Source organism: Lissotriton vulgaris, chromosome 1_1, assembly GCF_964263255.1.
Source record: "Lissotriton vulgaris chromosome 1_1, aLisVul1.2, whole genome shotgun sequence".
Taxonomy (NCBI): Eukaryota; Metazoa; Chordata; class Amphibia; order Caudata; family Salamandridae; genus Lissotriton; species Lissotriton vulgaris.
In genome coordinates this window covers 2,138,224,610-2,138,246,858 of record NC_141685.1, presented here as the reverse complement: position 1 = coordinate 2,138,246,858, position 22,249 = coordinate 2,138,224,610, and positions in this window count along the sequence as shown.

Here is a 22,249-nt window from a genome sequence, read left to right as displayed (position 1 = left end):
AGATCGTTTTACCGGACAATTCACTCTTAAAGGCTGACAAGTAAGAATTTTATTAAAATATTATTAAAATATTATTATTTTTCTTTTTTTTTAATTTAATATGGCTACTTCAGGTAATAACAACAATGGGATTGTAGCACCTCCGTCGTTTTTAATTGTTCCTGGCAAGCCTCCTACACCGTGGCACAAATGGCTACGTGTGTTTACAAACTATTTGGAAGCTATAGATGCTTTAGATTACCCTGCATCCAGAAAAAGAGCTATCCTTTTCAATCATTTAGGAGATGCTGGCCAACAATTATTTGACAATTTAGCAGTTGTTCAAGCTCCTGCTGATGATGACTCATGGAATGTGTATACCGAGGCATTAACACGTCTGGGCAAACAATTTAAAGATGATCCATCGGTCATGGTATGTTCTTCAAAAGGAAACAGTTACAAGAAGAGTCTATAGAAGACTATGTGGCAACTCTACGAGTTCTTGCATCAAAATGCGAATTTGGTACCTATCTGGAAACTGCTCTACGTGATCAGTTAGTCTTTAATTGCTTCAATAAGAAAATCCAGGAGCGGATTTTGACATGTAAAAATCCAACATTAGATGAAGTTATTGTAATTGCGAAAAGCATTGAGTGTTCCGTTGTTTCCTCAAAAATTTTAGCTGAACATGCCGCTTCTTCAAGTGTTTGCAATATTTCGCAGGCATCTGGTGATAATTGTAATGTTAATGTTGTTTCTAACCGCAATACTGGCAAAAAAGTTTATGAACCAAAATCTAATGTATTTTGTTACAGGTGCGGTTCAAAGTTTCATGTTGGAAATAACCCTAAGTGTCCAGCACAAGGTAAAAGGTGTTCTAATTGTAAACGTATAGGTCATTTTGCTGCATCGTGTCGTTTACCTAAAGATAAGTCTAAAGTTAATATGGTTTATTCTGAAGAAGAAATTTGCGATGCGTTAAATCTTTCTTCCATTTCATTCATTCAGGTTAATGCTTTATGTGATTTCAGTATTAAGGGTCCTATTTGCACCATTTCAATTGGCATTCAGACCATACAGGTTATGGCTGACTCAGGATCCCCTGTTACCATTTTGGATGAAACTACTTTTCAGTGCTCTTGGAATAACAAAGAATTACTTACTACTGATGTTAATCCTAAAGCTTTTGGGGGTTTTGATATAACCATGCGTGGATATTTTCCTGATAACATTGATTTTAAAGGTCGTGTTATTTATACTAAAATTTACGTTGCACAGAATGGCCGGGATATTATAGGCTGGCAAGATCAGGCCAGACTTGGCATTATTTTAAAGCCTGGTCATCCTGAACCTGTTGCTTTGGGTGATCTACCTATACTGTCTGTTTTTGATTATTGTAATGACCCCATTCTTTGCAATGTTTTAGAAAAATACAAGGTTGTTTTTGAAGACAGGATTGGTTTGGTAAAGAATTTCGAGCATAGTATTAAGTTAAAAGACAACGCTTGTCCTGTTATCCAAAAGGTACGTCCTGTTCCTCTATCTGTTAGAGAGGACTTAAGAAAGCACATTGAATCCCTTATTGCTCAAGACATTATTTGTCCAGTTGAATCTTCAGAATGGGTTTCTGCTGCCGTCGTAGCACGAAAACCTTCTGGGGAAATTCGTTTATGTGCAGACCTGCGTGTGCTCAATCGCAACATTGTCATTGATGTGCATCCCTTGCCTAAAATCCATGATATGCTGGCCAATATCGGTAGTAGCAAATATTTTTCCACTATTGATTTGCGCTCAGCGTACCACCAAATTCCATTATCTTTAGAATCTCAACCTCTCACAACGTTTGTTACACCTTTTGGTGTGTATATGTATAAAAGGTTACCATTTGGGCTTGCTTCTGCAGCCAGTATATTTCAAAGATTAATGGACTCCATTTTTTATAATTGTCCAGGAATTCAAGCATTCCAGGATGACATTTTGGTTCATTCTGAATCCCTGGATCAACATTACATATTGATGGAGTATGTTTTAAAATCTCTACAAAGTCATGGTCTTACCATCAACAAGAAGAAATGTAAATTTTTAGCTAATGAGGTTGATTATTTAGGCCACAACCTCTCAAAAGATGGCATCAAACCCAAATCTTCTTTGTTGGAAGCTATCAAAAATGCTCCTTCTCCTTTAGATAAAGACTCGCTGAGAGCATTCTTGGGGTTGAGTGAATATTACGCTCGTTTTGTTAGGAGCTATGCACTTGTAGTTCAACCACTTAGAGATCTGTTAAAAAAACATGCTAAATTTGTGTGGTCCTCTGAATCTCAATCTGCTTTTGACTCTGTCAAAGATATGATTCTCTCTGCTCCTGCCATCAAGCCCTTTTCCCATGGTGTTCAAAGCATCATTACTGTTGATGCTAGCTCCCGCGGTCTAGGAGCTGTTCTTAGTCAAATGATTAAGGGTGAGGAATGCACCATTGCATTTGCTTCTCGTTCTTTGACTTCAGCTGAAGTAAATTACAGTACTATAGAGCGAGAAGCTTTAGCTTGTTCATGGTCTGTCGAAAAATGTAAAATGTACATTTGGGGAACCAGATTTCTTTTATACACAGACCACAAGCCTTTAATTTATATGCTTGGCGAGAGTTCCTCCAATAGAGCTTCTTCTCGCTTAGTTAGATTATTGGCACGTCTCCAAGAATTCAATTTTGAGATAAAATATTTACCTGGTGGCAAAAACATTCGTGCGGATTGTTTATCACGCATTCCTTTATCCACATGTAACTTAGTCAATTCTGACTTAGAATGTGTTTTTGCCGTTGATGATGCTCTTCAAGGTACAAAAATTACTAAACAAGATTGGTTAAATGGCATGGAAAACGATTCTTGCTTACTCATTGTTAAGAGATTTTTGATTAAAGGTTGGCCCAGGGATAGAAGCATTTCAATGGAGGAGAAACATTATGCACAAGTTGCATCTGAATTGTCGGTGTCAGGTGACATTTTGTTTAGGCAAGACAAATTTGTCCCACCGGTTGGCATCAGACAATCCATTATTTCTGTAGCGCATGAAACTCATCCTGGGATCACTGGTACCACCAACAAGATTAAAACCACTTATTGGTGGCCTGGTATTGATAATCAGGTTAGATCCTTTGTCAACCAATGTCCACAGTGTCTATGCTCTGATAAACATTGGAAGTTATCCAATTCACCACTTGTTCCAGTAGAATGGCCTGAGTCTCCTTGGCAAAAAATTGCCATAGATTTTTCTGGCCCATTTTCTGTTTTTAATGATGACTTCAAATTCTTAATTGTGGCCATTGATTACTTTTCTAAATGGATCTATTTTTCTTTAGTTAAGAATCCTAATTCTGTTGCTGTTGTTTCATTTTTAAAGAGTTTGTTTGTTATCGATGGTACTCCACATGAAATTGTTTCCGATAACGGTTCGCACTTTGTTTCACAAGAGATGGATATGTTTTTAAATAATTTAGATATTAAGCACATTTTAGTTCCTCTTTACAGTCCTGCTTCTAATGGTCTTGTAGAGAGAGCAAACCGTTTATTGAAGGCAGCTGTTCAAACAGCTTGTGCTAATAAACTTGATATTGCTGAATTTCTTAGCGAGAAAATCTGGAACTATAATTGTACCCCGCACAGTACCACAGGAGTGTCCCCTTTTGTTTTACTTCGGGGTAGAATTCCTACTTCTAGATTGAACCCTTCTTGGTTGATGAAGAGTTCTCTTGTCAATGTGGATTTAACTAAGATTCGTGAACATGTTAAGAACAAACAGGAGAGTTACAAAGGTAATTATGACAAACGCATGCATGTCACAGAAAAACCTCTTATTTCTGGTGATTGGGTCATCATTAAGAAACCTGTTAAAATAACTAAGGGGCAATCCAAATTTTCTGCTCCTGTTAAAGTCTTAAAAGTCTCTCGTTCTGCAGCTCTTTTATTTGAAAGGGGTTGGTGGAACAAGAATGCTCTCATTAAGATTTCTGATCAACAAGCAAAGATTATTTCTTCTAACAAGCAAACCTCGGGTTTATCCGATGATCGTAGTTCTGATTGGTTTGGGGTTGGAGAATCCTCAATGTCTCCATCTGTTCCATCTGTTCCTGTCAATCGTCCTGGCCTTGATTCTTCACTTTTAGCACATGGTGATTCAAATAATTTTACGCCTCTGCCCACTTTACAACCTCTTTCCAATTCCATTGGTGCGGGGGATGGTAGGGATCTCAGTCGCAGAATCAGATCTGTTCCTGTGAGACTCCATGATTATGTTTTGAATTAATGTTTTTTTTTTCATGTATGTGTTTTTATATTACTGTGTTTTCTTTTATCTGCAATTCTTCTTTATTTATTAGGGGAAGGATGTGTAGTATGTATTGCACATTGTTATACTTGCTCTTTAAGGAATGTTGTTCTTAAGTTCTTATTCCATGTTCTTAGAATGCTATGATATTGTGTCATGACCATTGCAAGCCTGATACTCAATTTTACTGGTCGTGGGTTGATTTACTCCTTTCTAATAAACCTCCTATGGTTAACCAACACCTCGGATCTCCTCTCTGATTTCAACTACAAGCATACTACACAGAGTTATTAGAGATTGTACAAAAGGCACATAGAGAATGATCTAGAAGGATATGCCATTGAGAGATTTACATTCCATAGCAACAACATAACGGCATCTCTACTGTTCTTTGAACAGCACTCAATCCATCAATCAGGGATTTGTGAAGGGCGCTACTCACCCGTGAGGTTCTCAAGGCGCTGGGGGTGGGTGGGTGTGCAGCTCTGAATCATCAGTTGAAGAGTCAGGTCTTGAGGCTCTTCATGAAAGTGTGCAGAGTGGGGGAACGTCTGATGTTGAGCAGGAGTTTGTTCCCGGTCTTTCCACCATGTAGGAGTAGGCTCTTCCCCCTACTCTGGCTCTGCAGATGTGCGGGGCTTCGGACAGGGCAAGGTCGGCAGAGTGGAGGTCTCCCTTAGGTTTCCATAGTCCAGTCTGCTTCTAATGAGTGCGTGGGTGATGGTCTTTCTGGATTTAGGGGGGATCCATTTGAATGTCTTGCGAAGGATGCGGAGGGTGTTGAAGCACGTGGAGGAGACGGCGTTTATCTGTCGGGTCATGGTGAGGGAGGAGTAGAGTATGATGCCGAGGTTCCGGGCGTGGTCCATGGGAGTGGGGGCGTTGCCGAGGGCGGTGGGCCACCAGCTGTTGTCCCATGCTGAGGGCGTGGGTCTGAGGACGAGAACTTCTGTCTTCTACGAGTTGAGCTTCAGACCGCTGCTGCTCATCCAGGATGCAACGTCTTTCATTCCTTCCTGGAAGCTGAGTCTGGTGGTGTTCTGTTCCTTTGTGAGGGAGAGGATGAGCGGAGTGTCGTCAGCGTAGGATACTATGCTGAGTCCATGCTGTTGAGGGGGGCCATGTAGATGTTGAAGAGTGTGTGGCTTTGAGACGATCCTTGGGGTACTTCGTAGTTAATCTCCGTGGGTTCAGATAGGAAGGGTGGGAGTCTGATTCTTTGGGTTCGGCCTGTGAGGAAAGAGCGAATCAAGTCGAGTGCCATTCCCTGTATGCTGGCGTCGTGAAGTCTGGCGGTGAGAGTGCGGTGGGTGATGTTGCTGAAGGCTACAGAGAGCGCTTGTAGGATGAGGGGTGCTTTGTGGCCCTGGTCGAGGAGGATATGGATGTCGTCTGTAGCGGCGAGGAGGGTGGTTGCTGCGGAATCCGGATTGGGAAGAGTTGAGGATGGAGTTGCTTTGATGAAGTTTGTTAGCTGGATGTTGACGATGTTCACTGTGACTTTAGCCGCGAAGGTGAGGAGAGAGACGGGTCTGTCGTTTTTGAGGTCCGTCGGATCTGCAGAGGGCTTCTTGAGGAGGGGCTTGACTTCTGTGCATTTCCAGTCGTCGGGAATGTGCCGGATTCGAAGATGGCGCTGATGGTGCGTTGTAGCTTGGGTGCTATGCCGGCGGCGACTCTGTGGAAGATGTGCGGCAGGCAAGGGTCCATGGGGGCTCCTGAATGAATGCTCTTCATGGTCGTGGCAGTGTCTTCGATGGTGACCGGGGTCCAGGCGGAGATAGTAGGCTGGCTGGCGTTGCTGGGGGTAGGTGTGTCTGGTGTCTGTTCGCTGAAGTTGTCATAGAGGAACTTGATTTTGAGGTGAAAGTAGAAGCCGAGTTTGTTGCAGAGGTCCTGGGAAGGTGTGATGTTCGAGGCTTCTCTGGGGGTTTTAGTGAATTCTTGGAAGATGCTCAAGAGTTTCGTTGAGTTGCTGAAGTTGGCGAGGATTTTGTCCTGGTAAAGGTCCTTTTGGTGGATCTGATGTGTTGGTGGTATTCTGTCATAGCGTCCTTGTAGGTGGTCTGATCTTCTGGGGTTTTGCTGTTTCTCCATATTTTCTTGAGACATCTGCAGGTGCGTCTGGATTCTCGGAGGTCGGTGGTGAACCAGGTGGCTTTCATGGCGCGCTGTTTGTCGGAGTTGCAGAGGGGGGCGAGCTTGTCTGCGCAGTTAGTTATCCATCTGTTGAGTTTGTTGGCTGCTGAGTTGGTAAACTAACATACTACAGCGTCGGTCGTGGTGGGAGGGGGATCGTTGTTGAGGGTGAAGTTGAGGTGATCCTTGGTGACCTTCCTCCAGCTCCTTCATGGAGGGCGTGGTGTAGGTTTGTGAGTGGTGGCTTTATCAAAGGAGAAGTGTATACATTGGTAGTCTGTCCAGGGTAGTAGCGTGGTGTGGCTAAAATGGATGTTGTTCCCTCCTGCGAAGATGGGGTTGAGGGTGTGTCCTGCCTTGTGGGTAGGGGTGCTGACAAGCTGTTTTAGTCCGATGTTGGCCAGATTGTCCAGGAGACCGGTGGAGTTGGGGTCGCTGAGGTTGTCAAGGTGGAAGTTAAGGTCTCAGAGCAGTATGTGGTCTAATTAGGCGATGGCGCCAGGCGCGATGAGGTCAGTGATGGTTGCAGTGAACGTAGTTCGTGGATCAGGAGGCTTGTATGCGAGGGTGACTCGTAGGGTCGTCCTGGGGCTGGTCTGGATCTGGAAATGGAGGTGTTCCATGGGGGACAAGAAGTGGTTGATGCTGGAAGTGGTGATCCGGAGGGATTTCTTGTGCGGGATGGTGAGTCTTCCTCCTGGGTGGTTGGGACGGTTCTTCCTCTGGATCTTGTATCCATCGGGGATCGAGGTGGCGATGTCAGAACAGAGGTGGAGATGGTCCAGGTTTCCGTGAAGAAGGCGCCGTCTGGCGAGAGGGTGTTGAGGAGGTCCCAGATCTCTACTGTATGTCTGTGCAGGGAGCATACGTTGAGGAGGTTGCATCTGAGGGGTTCGGGTGCGCTGGCGTTCGGCAAGAGGGCGGTGGCTGTGGGGGTGCAGAGTATGGTAAAGGTTTGGCGGCAGGAGAACTGGCCATGGGTGGTGTTTGGTGTAGACAGCTGGCAGTTGTTGTTCCTCCCGGTGTTGAGTGTGTGGTGGACGGCTGAGTCGTAGCGGTGGGCGGTCGGAGAACTAGGGACCCTGGCGCTGGCTGCGGTCGGGTCACGGACGGGCATAGACGGACTTGCCTTTGGTGCACCCACTGAGTGCAGCCGCCATTAAATAGGGAACGAGGAGGGAAATGCAGCTGGGAGGCAGGAACCAGCGGGGGCAGCAGCGGCGAGAGGAAAAAAACGAACAACAAGGCACAAAAGAGAATAACAAAAAGTAAAAGGCAGGAAGACTGAAAACAACAAGGCAAAAACGATACAACAAGGCACAAAAAGAGAATAAAAAATAATATATGGTGCTGGGGCAGCGGCACAGAGATGGAGCTGCGCATAGGGAGAGCAGGGTTCACTGACCAGAGGGTCAGAGGTCCTTCTCAGCTTGTCTCGAAGTGGCCGCCTTTAAATAGGGGACGGGGAGGGAACGCAGCTAGGAGACGGGAGCGGGAATCAGTGGGGGGGGGGGTAATAGCAGCAAGTGGGAAAAAACGAACAACTAGGCACAAAAGAGAACAGCAAAAAATAAAAGGCAGACAGACACCAGGCAGCCAGAAAACAACAAGGCAAAAATTATACAAGGCACAAAAAAAGAATAAAAAATAAGGCAGACAGAAAAAAATGACGGAGGCAGAAAACAGAGATGGCAGGCACAGAGGACCAGCAGACGAGAAAGGCTCTCCCACTGGACCACAAGGGATGAGGCGCAGGCAGGAGCCTGCGGGTGGAGGAGGGCCTCGAACACCTACCAGAGAGATGTGCTGGGGGCAGCGGCGCAGAGACAGAGCTGCGCGAGGGTTGAGCAGGGTTCACTGATCAGAAGGTCAGAGGTCCTGCTCCTAGATCTACCATTTAAGGACATGCATTAGGGGCCTTACTGAGGATATTCTGTGGTCACAAATAAGATTATCAATATTTGATTGTGATCTGCTATTGCTTTACACTGCAGGTTTGGAGATGACCCTAATCATCATCTGATACAAACACGTTTCATTATCCTAAGGAAGTGTTGCTTTTATATTATTATCATACGCTCACCTTATTTGTTAATATTCCATGCATATGTAACATGATAATTCCACCACTTCCTATCCAGACCCTTATGGTAACATGGTTACCACATCTTAGGGTATGCAACTGAACCTTTTTGTGTGCACAGATAGGAATAATAATTACTAGAATCGCCATTTTTAGTGATACTTCACAAACAACACATAGCGTGGCCAAATCAGAGTCTTTATAACATTTATTTTAAATCATTACTTTCAATTGATAATATTGTAAACTACATACATAATTTTGCAAGGTATGTCTCTCAATTAAATTGTTGAGCATCTACAGTGGATGAAATACCTGCAAAAAAGCAGCTGTGACCCTAGCCGCGGCATGGGTCCACGTGGCCTTCCCTTGCCTACATTTCCCAAGAAGTGTAGCGCCAGATGTCATACATGTGACATGATGTGCTACATGGGTGTTTTGAGTATAGTCACAATCTATACTCCTTTTCCTTCCTACTGCTCTTACACCCCCCTCCTGCCCTGCTTCCCTATTATGCATTTTACCCAAATTATTAGGAAATCTGAGGTTCACGCCCCACCAGTCTTACTGACCAAGCACGTGTGGCGGAAGGCGACTTGCCCCCAGCTATCAAAATTAAATGGGTTTTATATTATCTCTATTGAAAACAGAGTCTGTTTGTTTTTCACAGCCAGCTGACTTCCCAATGTAAAATGCTTAACTATCAACGCTCGCAGCCTCCATGTCCTCAGGCATTCACACATCATGAAGAGCCTCATAACTTTGCATTTTTATAACATTTACTCAGTTCTAGTTTTTTTCTAATTTAGTTTAATTTCTGTGCTGATAATTGACGATTTTCTGAGCTTCATTTATGATAAATCATGATGTTTCATTAACAGGAATTTATGTACTACACATTTGTGTACTACACTTCATTCAGTAAACCAGTGTAAAGCACAAAAGCATAATCTAGTCAGGGCAGGGTGATGGTTCTGCTTAATGGGAACCTATTAGGAATATACAGGAAATTCAGAACAATCCCAGTCATTACGTTGGAAGGTGCAGCTCTTCACCACAGCAGTTATCTGAAGCCATTGACAACTGCTGATCAAAATGTACCTCAAAGTTTATTACTTTTGCATTGATCAAAAACGTGGTGCTCAGTACTTCTGGTTTTCGGAATGGAAGAGATAATGGAGTTGAGGGGCCTAATAGTGTGGGATCTATTTTTTGATTTGTATTGTTTAATGCACGTGTTTCGTCTTTAGTGGTATAAGCCACTGCTCGAGACTTGTACTGGACTACGCCGTTCCTAGGTTCGTTCTTGTTTTTCAATATTTGTGAAGACTCTTAGAAGCGATTGACCTACTTCGCCACGAACCACTGTTCTGCTGAATAATTTTTGTGATTGAATACTGCGATACTGCTTGTCATTTTCATTAACCTTAAAGAATCTTCTGTTACCAATAGCCCTGAGGAAGTCTGTGGCTTATATCACTAAAGACGAAACACCTGTTGGCGGCTAGGATTGTTGATGAAGAAGTGCTGTGTAATAAACGAAGATAAGAAGATCGTCTCGACCTTGATTTACTAAGCACTCTATTTATTGTTGATGCAAGCTCAGGATATATTAGTTTTTGGCTTTATATAGTATAGATTTTTCTGTACTTTCTGGTTGATGGTGGGTGGCCGTCACCTTATCCTTTGAGCTATTTATATTTTGAGTTTAAATTGCCTCACAACTTTCACCCAGCCATCCTTTTTCTGCAGTATTATATTGTTTAATGCTCGAGAAATCAAGCTCAGGCTAACTTAAGTCAAATTGTGATTGCTTCCATTTTGGATGTGACATCGTAATGTAGCACGTGATCACTGTTGTTGCTGTTTTCTTTGCTGTAATAAAAAGTTGTGGGTATTACACTTAAAGACTGAGACTTTCCCAGTCACATTGAATACAATGTACCTAATCAAGGACAGCCCAACAGTCCCAGCTGAATAACATACTATGTTTCAAGTCATGTTACCTGAAAAGATTCTAGGAACATCTGAATCTAATGGAGTATAATTGTGAAAGAATCTTCAAATGTATTCTGTAGTAAAATTGGTGGGAGTGGAGGGAGGTCAAGGAGGGATCTTAGGGATGGGTTCTTTTCTGTTACTTGGTTCATTCTTTTATACTTTTTAGTATGCTTTTGTTTACTTTCTGATATTCTGTGTGACTTGACAATCCTTGCTCTTATATTCCCCTTGGTGAGTAGCTGCTTTATTCCGCAGTCAGAGTAGTTTCATGGCTTCATGATCTATCCTTCTATGTATTTGCCTGATATCTCAGATACCACAGACTCCCACAGGTCCATTATCAGAGCCATGCTTATTGCCAGAGACCACCAGATGCTCCTCAATCACATGCCAGTCACCCTATTCACACAGCACACAACCACATACATACCTCCACAACATAAATAATGGTCACATTGATGTCAATCTGAAACTAGTCTCTCTAAACGTCAGGGGTCTTAACCACCCAGTCAAGCAAAGGAAAATTGAAAATTACCTTTATAAACCCAAAGCGGACGTGATCTTATTACAGGAAACATAAGTCACCCATTAGGAAATTACATCGTTTGCGAAAAACTGGCTTAATGGCGTTCTCTGCTCCCCTGCCATCCTTAAAAAAGGGAGGAGAAGTTATGCTGCTCACTAAAACATCATGTTTATCTACTGAGTCTCATATTACAGTCGATAAAGGAAGATGGATCTTGTCAAAATTCTCCAAAAACACCAGTTTTTCTACGTCCTCAACGTGTACGGCCCAAACACTGACAACCCAGTGTTTTGGGAGTCCCTATCACTTCCTCTAAACCAAATTCCTCCAGACAGTCTCATTATTTTAGGAGGAGACCTTAACCTCCCTATAGACCTGACCATCAACAGAAAATACAGATCCTCACTACAGCCCTCCAGATCACACAAACCTCTTCTCTAACTCTGCTCCAGGTTCAACCGCCTTGACTACTGGAGACTACAACATCCCGATACCAGGGACTTAACCCTTTTATCCAACCCACACAATTCCTACTCCAGGATGACTGCCTCATGATCTCTAAGGCCCATATACATCTATTGGACCAGACAGACATCCTATCAAGATGAGTCTCGGATCATTCTGCTGTTACCTTATCTTTCACGGGCACAAACACAAGAACACCTAGCAAAATTTGGATATTCAATGATGATTCCATTAGAGACGCTGCCTCTAGAGACACTATCAAAAATATGATAAAGAACTATGTGAAAGAAAATATGGTCTCAGATACAGCTACGAATACTCATTGGAATGCACTCACAGCTACTGTTAGGGGTACTTTAATCAAAATCCTAACTAAATTAAACAAAGTCCATAATACAGACCTTCTAAATTTAGAAGGCTAGATTAAATCCCTAGAGACTGCTCACATTTCCTTTCCAGATGCCCAAACCCTCTCTACTTTCACCAATAAAAGATTTGAATACAATAGAATCCTGCGTGAGAGGGCTGGGGTCTGGATCAAAAAGTATAAATTTCTAAAACTATGTGGGGTAAACAAAGCTGGCAAAATTCTGGCCTCATAATTGAAACATAAGCAGAACCATAAGGGTATTCATTCTTTCAAAGATAAACTAAGGGGCCAATTACAAATTCGGGTGGAAAGCCTCCTCCCGACAGTTGGAATCTTCTCGACCGCGTTGGAACTCTTACATTCCAATCAACCTATTACAATGCTCGCGGTCAGAACATAAACCGCTCGGTCACTCTGACTCGGATCAGACTGGCTCTCGGAGTAGTCGCGTCGGTCGGAACCGTATCGTGCACCTCTATGGACAGCGGTTCCGACTGACCGACTACAATGTCGATTTCCAACAGCCTTTTCGAGTCGGACTGTCTGACATGAAAAGTCTAACGGTAAGCGATTTTAGGGCCCCTGGCAGAGCCCCCTTGCTTCTGTGCTTTATGGTTGGTGGTCGAGGGGGTACCTAAGGGACCCCCAAGTATGACCCTGCACTGTGTGACAGGCAAAATGGGGTTCCCGCGACTGGGTGCAGGGTTTTAACACACCCGTCATTTCCCCCTAGGAGCCTGTGTTGTTGGGCGGAACACAAGCTACCATAGCGAACAATGGGACTCCGACTGAACAGTGTTTGGTCACATCGTAATTGGTCGGGCTGACCGCGAGACAGTCGGTCATGATTTTGAGATGGCATCGGGTGGAAAGTTTCCACCCGCCATGGTAATCGGCCCCTAAATGTTCCCCATACCAACCCTGAAAAAATCCTGGACATCCTCAGAGACTTTTACTTATCCCTATACAAAGAAGACTCTAACCCTCCAGTGGAAGACTGTAAGGCTTACCTAAATACAAAAATACTATCTACAATCACTGACCAAAATAAGCTGACTTTTAGCTCACCAATAACGATGGAGGAGATTGCTGTGGCTATCATATCCCTTAAACATAATAAGGCCCCGGGCCCAGGTGGCTTCACAGCTAATGTTTATAAAACATCTTCCTCTGTCCTTAGCCCCACATTAACCGCATCATTGCTACAGCACATTCCCGTGCTGTGCTGCAATTTTAAAAATCCCTTGTTATGTGACAAGGTCAACTCGTCAAACGCACAGCGCAGGTAACACCCATGACGAGTTGACCTTGTCACAAGCATCGAAGGGGTTAATGGCCCTATTCCGTCACTTCTCAGATTCAGGCACCATCACAGGCACAACCTGCAAGGCCAAAATAGTGGTTATTCCATAAGAGAGTAAGGACCCAACCCTGGTGAAGAATTACAGACCAATTTCAATAATTAATCCTCTGCAAAAGGCTCGAACCATTATTGCCTTCCCTAACCGATCAAATACAGGTGGGGTTCATCTGGAATAGCTAATCTAATGACAATACCCGCCTCCTTGCCACATCACTGAGATTGCCAAATTCGCGAATTCTGACACCGTCGCAGTTACCTTAGATGCTGAAAAAGCATTCAATATGGTCTTTTGGACATTCTTCCTTGAGACTCAACTGAAGTATAACCCAGGCGAGGCCTTCACCAAGATGGTCATAGCCCTATACAGTGGTTTCTATGCTATGGTAAGATCAGGCGGACTCTTATCCCCATCCTTTAATTTGGAGAGAGGCTGTAGGCAAGGTTGACCCTTGTCACCCTCCCTTTTTTCCTGACCGTAGAGCCCCTACTCCATAGGATACGAACTAACCACTCAGCCGGCATCTCCTTTAACAAAACCACAGTGAAGGTGGATGCTTATGCCAACAACATCCTGATCATGACCGAACATGATACCCAGTCAATCCCTTCTCTGCTGAAGACAATAGAGGACTATGTCTGTGTTTCTGTGTATAAACTCAATAAGGATAACTCTGAAATCATGGGTCTGAACAACTTCAGCGCTAGCGACCTTTTCTAATCCACAGGACTGGCCTGGCAGCCCCACTTCATAAAATACTTGGGCCTAGAATTTATCTCTGACCTATTTGAGTTGCTCCACCATAACGAAGCCTAACACTAAAGAAAATTGAGACCCTGCTAGATGGTTGGAGTCCAAAGTTCCTCAAGTGGTCGGGTTGTATTGAGACCATCAAGATGATAGTCACCCCAATCGATAATTACCTTATCAGTATTTTACCCCACAAATTCAATCACAAACTAGACAAGTTGCTGAGAAAGTTGATTTGGCAAAATAAACGCTCTAGAATCTCCATAAAAAACAACTATGCTTGCCCATTCAGGTAGGAGGCGTTAATCTGGCAGATTTCCAAAATTCCCAATTTGCTTTAATAGGCAGACAAGGCTCCCTTTGACTCTCCCATTCCACAAACTATACCCCCACATGACTACTAATTGAAAAAGAAACCCTAGGGGGCCTCCACCCCATCTCACTGCTAACTAGTAAAACAAAATTCCCCTCGTTGGCCAAATATGTCTTCAACAACACAAAAAAGAACTCTACTTCTAGAGACGCCAATTGCCCATCCTAATATGATGTCACTCTGGCACAACCCTAAAATCAGAATACGTGGGGAAACTATATATATGGGGTCATGGGCATCGAAAGGCTTCCAGTTCCCAAGGCAATTGGGCTTCCGACAAGCACCTCTCTCCTTCAGGGAACTTCAATGACAATATAACTTGCTAGACATTGACTTTTATGACTTTCTCAAACTCAAAGTCAAAAGGTCCACAATTAAATGCCCCAAAAGAGATACCTTTCTTCTCAAGACCATGCTGTCTTTCAACAAGACCAGCCACCAATCCTCCAGGGTTTACCACCGTTTAAAGCCAAAATCTACATCCCTCAACGTGAAACTCCAGAGGAAATGGGATTGTCTAAGGGACTGTCCCTCCAGACTCCTGGCAGCTAATCTGAAAATCAGTTGTAACCCATAGGGTCTCCCCTTCGCTCTCTCAAACAAAGTGCTGGCTCCTGCACAGGACATTCTGGACCCCTGCTCGACTTCATAAGCAGTCCCTTAGAGAGAATTCAACGTGCTGAAACTGTAATGAAGCCACTGGTGACCTCCCCCATTAACTATTTTATTGCGTGTGATCTCACCATTCTGAAATTGTGTATTCGATTTTATCTGCACTCTATTTGGGGTCTAACTGAGAAAGGACTTTCTCTCCCTAATTTAGGTATTCCTAGACCCTTAACTTGCATTGTGACAGCCTTCTGGAAGACATACTACTATATTTAGACTGTAAGTCTGTTCTCACTAATTGGAAGAGTACGGCTGCTCCCTCTTTACGATCTGAAATGGGTTATCTATTTAAGGGGGACTGACAATATCACCCTTCAGAACTCCACCTGGAAATCACAGAACTCCAATGTTTAGAAGACACTTGACAACTATTTTTCCACTGCCAAACATCCCAAGTGTACCCTAATAGTCCGTAAACCGAACTCTTATCAAGATCTGTTCTGAAAACTGCATACTTTTAGTCAGAATTTTGCCTCCCCAAAACCTGTGGCCCAAAATATGTGTGCTGATAGCATATAGCATGTAACATATGCTTCATTTTAATGTGCTCAGCATAATATGTACGTGCTCCTTGCATTTCACTTGGTATGCTACTGTGCCTTTATCGCAGGCTTGTCATGCCTGCTGTTGTAACACACATGCTAACCTGGATGGAACATGTGATATATTTTTTGTAAAAATGTACTCTGCAGGATATATACTTGCTCCTGGTATTTCATTAGGTATGTTACTACCCCAGTAATGCAGGCTTGTCATGCCTGCTGCTGTAACCCTTTTGTGACCATTTCTTTTTAAGGTTTTACTTTGTACTAGACTGTGCTTTTATTTTTTGTATGAGTTACCTCTCTTTCATTCCTGTATAGTTCACAGACTATCAAGTATCAATCAATCAGGGGTCTGTTAAAGCACGACTACTCACCCGTAAGGGTCTCAAGGCGCTAGGGGAAGGGGAGAGGGGGGCAGGGGGGGGCGGGGGGTGTGCAGGTTCATCAAGGAGGGGGGGGGGGACTGTCGAAGAGCCAGGTTTTGAGGTTTCTTGCGAAGATGGGGAACGATGTTGTCTGTCTGAGGTGGAGCGGAAGGGCTTTCCATGCTTTGGCTGTGAAGGAGAAGGAGCGGCCTCCCGATCCGGTGTTTCTGGTGCAGGAGACCACGGCGTAGGAGAGCTGGGGTGATCGTAGGGTCTTTTTGGGTGCGTGGAATTTGAGTCAGCTGTTCAGGTATGCCGGTCCGGTGCCGTGCAGGCCCTTGTGTGCATGGGTGAGTATCTTGAAGGTGATTCTCGCCTCGACGGGGAGCCAGTGGAGTGTGCGCAGGTGCTGGGAAATGTGGCAGTGTTTTGGCAAGTTGAGGACAAGTCTTGCGGTGGCGTTCTGGATGTTTTGTAGCTTGCAGTGAGGTTTTTATTTATTCTGGCATAGAGTGCGTTGCCGTGGTCAAGTCTGGTGGTAACGGTCTTTTGGTGTTCGTGGGGGATCCATTTGAAGGTTTTACAAAGGAGGCGGAGGGTGTGGAAGCAGAAAGATGAGACAGAGTTGATCTGGTGGTCCATTTTGAGCTCAGAGTCCAGGATAATTCCCAGGTTGTGTGCATGGTCCATGAGGGTTAGCGGGTTGCTGAGGGCGGGGGCCACCAGGTGTCGCTCCAGGTGTCGGGGTTTGGGCCTATGATGTGTACTTCTGTTTGGTTGGTTTTTAGTTGTTGTCAGCTGTTTTTCATCCATTTGGCGATGGCGTCTATGCCTTCTCGAAAGTTGTGTCTGACGGTGTTGGGTTCGTTGGATAGGGAGAGGATGAGTTGGGTGTCGTCTGCGTATGACACAATGTTGAGTCCGTAGGTTCTGACGATGGGGGCGAGTGGATCCATGTAGACGTTGAAGAGTGTCGGGCTGAGGGAGGAGCCCTGGGGGACCCCGCAGGTGGTAGGTGTTTTGTCCGAGAGGAAAGGGGGGAGTCTGACCCGCTGCGTTCTGCCAAAGGGAACGGAGCGGATCCAGTCGAGGGCCTTGTCCTGGATTCCTGCGTCGTAGAGTCTGCGTATTAGGGTCCGGTGAGGGACTGTCTCGAAGGCCGCCGAGAGATCGAGGAGGGTGAGGGCTACTGTTTCTCCTTTGTCCAGTAGGGTGCAGATGTCATCTGTTGTGGCGAGGAGGGCGGTTTTCGTACTGTGTTTTTTCTGATGCCGAATTGGGAGGAGTCAAGGATGTTGTGTTCTTCGATGAATGTGGCGAGTTGGCTGTTGATGGCTTTCTCGCTGGGAACGGGAGCAAGGAAATGAGTCTGTAGTTTTTGAGGTCGGCGGGGTCTGCTGAGGGTTTCTTTAGGAGGGGGTTGACCTCGGCGTGTTTCCAGTCGTCGGTGAATGAGGCGTCGCCAGGGAGTGGTTGATGGGGCGGCGGAGCATGGGTGCGATGGTGTCGGCGGCACTGATGAAGATATGGTGGGGTCAGGGGTCCGTGGGGGATCCTGGGTGGATTGATTTCATTGTCTTCAGTGTGTCTTCGGTGGTGAGTGCTGTCCAGTTGTCAATCGCTGGTTTCCGGGTGTCGGGGGTGGTTGGTGAGGGTTCAGTGTGTTGGTTGTCTTCGTCGAAGTTGTTGTAGATGCTCTTGATTTTGTGGTGGAAAAAGGTGCTGAGTTTGTCGCAGAGCTCTTGTGAAGGAGGGATGTCAGTAGACTCGCTGTTGGGTTGGTCGAACTCCTTGATAAAGCTGAAGAGTTCCTTGCTGTTGTGCATGTGGGTTGCGATTCTGTCTTCAATAGCTTTTTTCCTCATTTCTGATGAGTTGGTGGTGGGCGTTGGTGGCGGCTCTGAAGTTGGGGGCTTCTGTGGATTTGGTGTTCCTCCAGGCCTTTTCGAGGCGGTGACAAGTGCGTCTGGACTCTCAAACTTTGGTGGTAAACCATCTGGTTTTCTTGGCGCGGGTATTGTTGTATTTCTTGAGGGGGGCTATGTTGTTGTGGTGTTGGGGCTGTCCGAGATCCATCTATGCAGGGTTCGGGCTGCGATGTTGGGATCGTCGTTTTCCGTGAAGGTTGAGGTGGTATTGTTGAGTGAGGAGGTGAGCTGCTCCTAGGTGATTTTGGTCCAGTTTCTTTTTGGGAGCAGGTTCTGGGGTCTGTGGATGGTGGGTGTTCAGAAGGTGAAGTGGACGCAGCGATGGTTGGTCCATGGAAATTCGGTGGTGTGGCTGAAGGTGATGGAGTTCCCTGTAGTGAAGAGGGGGGTCAAGAGTGTGTCCTGCTGAGTGCCTGGGCTCGGTCACGATCTGGCAGAGTCCAATGTTGTGGAAGTTGTCCAGGAGGGATGTGGGGTCCAGTTGGTTGTTGAGGTGTCTAGCATGCAATTGCGTGTGTGAGGGTGCGGAAGGGCGCTTCCATGCAGCTGCCACCGCCATCTTCGCCTCCCCCAGACACAGCCAAATCACTGCGTTGTCACTGCTCGTCTGATAGAGGAGATTGTCATTGCGCAGCCCTAGAAGGATCATGTGGGGTCTTTTGGGATCAAGTATTCTGGTACAGTTTTCATTTGGGCAAGAATTTCAGCCCAGAAAGGGCGGATGGTCGGCAGTCCCTCCAGATATGTTTAAAGTCCCCCATCATGCCACAGCCTTTCCAGCATAGTTCTAAGGACTGGGAAAATATTTTCTTGAGTTTGGTGGGGTATAAATACTAGTCATACATGAGTTTATGATTTGCTTCCCTCAGACCCACTGTGGAATGTCTCGCCATAACCTTGACCAACTAGAGTTTGAAATGGGTTGCCCTAGAGGTTGTTCCTAGTGTATTACATGTTGTGGCCTTACCTGGGCTTGTGCGGCTGGCAACTGTGCGTATAAACAGGAGATGAAACCTCCGCTACCACAGCCTCTTTTGGCAAATTGTTCCAAAGGAGTCAAATTCCTGGTAGAAGCCTCCCTTATGTTAGTCTGCATGACCTAGTGTTTAAGTTGGGTATATCGGAATAGTTCCGTACCTGGAAGTTTACAGTCTTGTTTGAAATCGTAAATACAAGGTCCAGAGCACACGTGAGGAGTTCATCAAAAAGTAGTCACAAATGTAGAAGAAATAAGATCGAACATCAATAGTTTTTATTCAAATCCAGTTCAAATCCCAAATGTATTTCCCTGCCACCTTCCTGTCCATATGCAGCCAGTGTTTATCGGATTCCCTTGCCAACTATTCAGGAATCACTCGGAGGTTGGCAGCCTTGTAGTAGAGGTGGAAGTCTGGCAACGCCGGCCCCCCCACCGATTTAGAAGTGTGCAGCACATTGTAAGGGAGGAGAGCTCTTTGTCCTTGCCAAATAAACCGCGTCACTATTGAGGGGAGTTCAGCGTAGAGCCCCCTGTCAGGGACGACAGGCAGGCCCTGAAACAGATAGAGAAGCCTAGGAAGAACCGTCATCTTCACTGCCTGTATGCGACATGTCCATGACAGATATTGTGGTGCCCATCGTTTCAAGTCTATTTTCAATAGGGGTATCAGCGGCCCGGGGGATAACTATCTTTGTATAGCCCCTCGAGGCGTTGGGTTATTTTTAAGCCGAGGTAAGTAATATCTTTCTTGGCCCATTGAAAATGGGTGGTTGTCTCCAGGGAGTTCCTATCTGCCTGTGATAAATTTAGATTAAGATTAAAGGATGTTGTTCAATTCATTCGAAAGTCGGTCACCTTCTTGAATGCCTTCAATTCTTCCATAAGTGGGGGCAGTGATGTTTGGCACGAAGTCGGGGCGAGCAGGACGCCGTCTGCAAAGAGAGAAATTGTATGTTCCGTAGCACCAAAATGGACTCCTCGTATCTGCTGTATAGAGCGCATTCTAGCGGCGAGTGGCTCGATACTTAGTGCAAATAGATAGCAGGCACCCCTGTCTAGTTCCTTGCCTTAGGAGAAACATTTTTGAGCTCACTCCATTGACCAGTACCCGTGCCATTGGGGTGACGTAATTGGCCTTGATCATATTGATTAATTCCTCCTCCGTGATCGGGCTCCGTATCCACTTGTTTTGTGCTTTTGTTACATGGGGTAGGGTGATCCCTTCCAAATATACCTGCTGGGCATGTGCTGTTGGGTACTGTGCTGTGTATAGAGATTCATAGAAGCTACCACAGATCTGTGCCTTTTCAGTGTCAGATCCCGTGGAACTCCCGAACTGACTTCAATTTCCCCAATGTATTCTTTTTCCAGTTTGACTTGTGATTGTCGAGCTAAGTTTGAGCCTACTTTATTACTCTGGTCGTATCCTGTCCATTGTAAGCATAGGAGAGTTAAGTTCTGCTCGATTGGTGTAAATGGCATTGAGTTTACCCCTTAGTGCTATCACCTATTGTTGGTGGGCCAAGGGTGGGTTATCTTTCTGTGACTTTTTGGCTGCGCTAAGTTCAGCCTCAAGTGTCTGCCTCTCTGCGCCTCTCTGTTTATTCAGGGAGGAGTTCAGGGCCATACACTGCCCTCTTATCACTGCTTTAAATGCATCCCAGGTGATGGAGGGAGATGTGTCCCCGTATTATTATGTTGGAAGTATTCTTTTATCAATGTGCGAAGTTTATCTCTCAGAAGTCTGTCTCATGTTAGCTATTTGGTGAAAAACCAACGTCTATATTTTGGTGGGGGAGCTGCCCAGACTAAGGTCGCTTCTAAGGGCGCATGGTCTGAGAGCCTGTTCGTAGCTGTAAGTATGGCCTGTACCAGTGTGATGCTCACAAAGATGTAATCTATGAGTGAGTAGCTTCTGTCTGAGTGTGAAAAGAAGGTGTAGTCTCTATCCTGCGGGTGTAGGGTTCGCCAGGTGTCTAATAGCCCTAGTTCCTCGAATTTCTCTTTCAGTGTTTTGGAGAAGCTCCCCTCCCCGTATTATGTTGGGTAGGGTGTGTGCTATCTAAAATGGGGTCCAATGTCAGATTAAGGTCTCCCAGAATTATGATTTTCCACTTCTGCAAAGCCTCCCAACGTGTCTAGGAAGGACTGTATGAAGGGTGTTTGATTGGTATTGGGAACATACAATGTGGCGAAGGTACATAAATGGCCCTGGAGCCGGCCTTTTACTATGACCATCAAGCCCTTTCTATCCAATTTATATCCTGTTGGGGAAAATTGTAACGATTTGCGGAACAAAAGAACCACCCCATTATGTTTTGTGGTTGTGGTTAATTTATATGTCAGGGGGTAGTCTCTATGGCGTAATCTGTGTTCTTCTGACTTTTTCAGGTGAGTGTCCTGTAAGGCCACTGTCCTTTCACCTGTCCGTAATGCATTTCCATATTTGATGGCGTTTCACAGAGGAGCTCAGGCCCTTCACATTCCCAGTTAATGTGGTGATTACCATATTCCTACCTTGTGTTGTGCTAACCTGCCAACTTTCCCACGGCTGTCTTCCCTAGGGTCCCTCCTCCTCCATTAGGGGAAGAAGCGTTTTCCTCTCTCCCGACACCTCCACTGTGTTCCTTGATAGTGGTGTTCCATGTACCATTATAGAACGTATACATTTAAACCTAACATAGAAACATTAATTAGCCCCTTGCATGCTCCCGTCTGCCAACTACCTCCCTAGTGCTGCCATCGGCCAACGACCGACGGAGCCCCGCCCACCTAATAGAACACCCGCTCTGGGGCGGAAAAACCGCAGTGGTTAAGGCGTTAATATTCCGATGTTGTTGAACCATTACGGGTGAGATAGAATTTAGAATATAGAGATAGCAATGCGCTGGAGGCTAGATCGTGGGCGTTTATACATTCCCATTGTGCCCCGTTAACGAAACCTCCCATCTGAGAGAGCCAAGGTCCACTCATTTTAGCTTATCTGAGAAGGTGCCCTATATGAGATTCGGTTCGTTCAAGCGACCAGAAGGTTCTCTAGGTACCTCGATCTCTAGCAACATTTGACTTGGACTTCCACCCCATCCTCATCCAATGCCTGCACAATGTCAGAATACTAAGTGCTGCACTCTGCTGGATCTGCTCCTTCATGAGGGGCAGGACCCAGTCAGTCAGCATGGGACCCAATTCACCTTACATCACCTCAGATGCCCATGACCTCATCTGTGGAGTCCTGCAATGATCCTCCCTGGTCCTAGCTCTCTTCAACACTTACAGGATCCCTCTGACCTACATCATCTCTCACAACAGCATCCCCTCCTTTGCAACGACTGTACACACACACTCTCTGCCCCTCGTCATCCGCACACCCCTTAGCGGTACATCAAGCAGTAACTC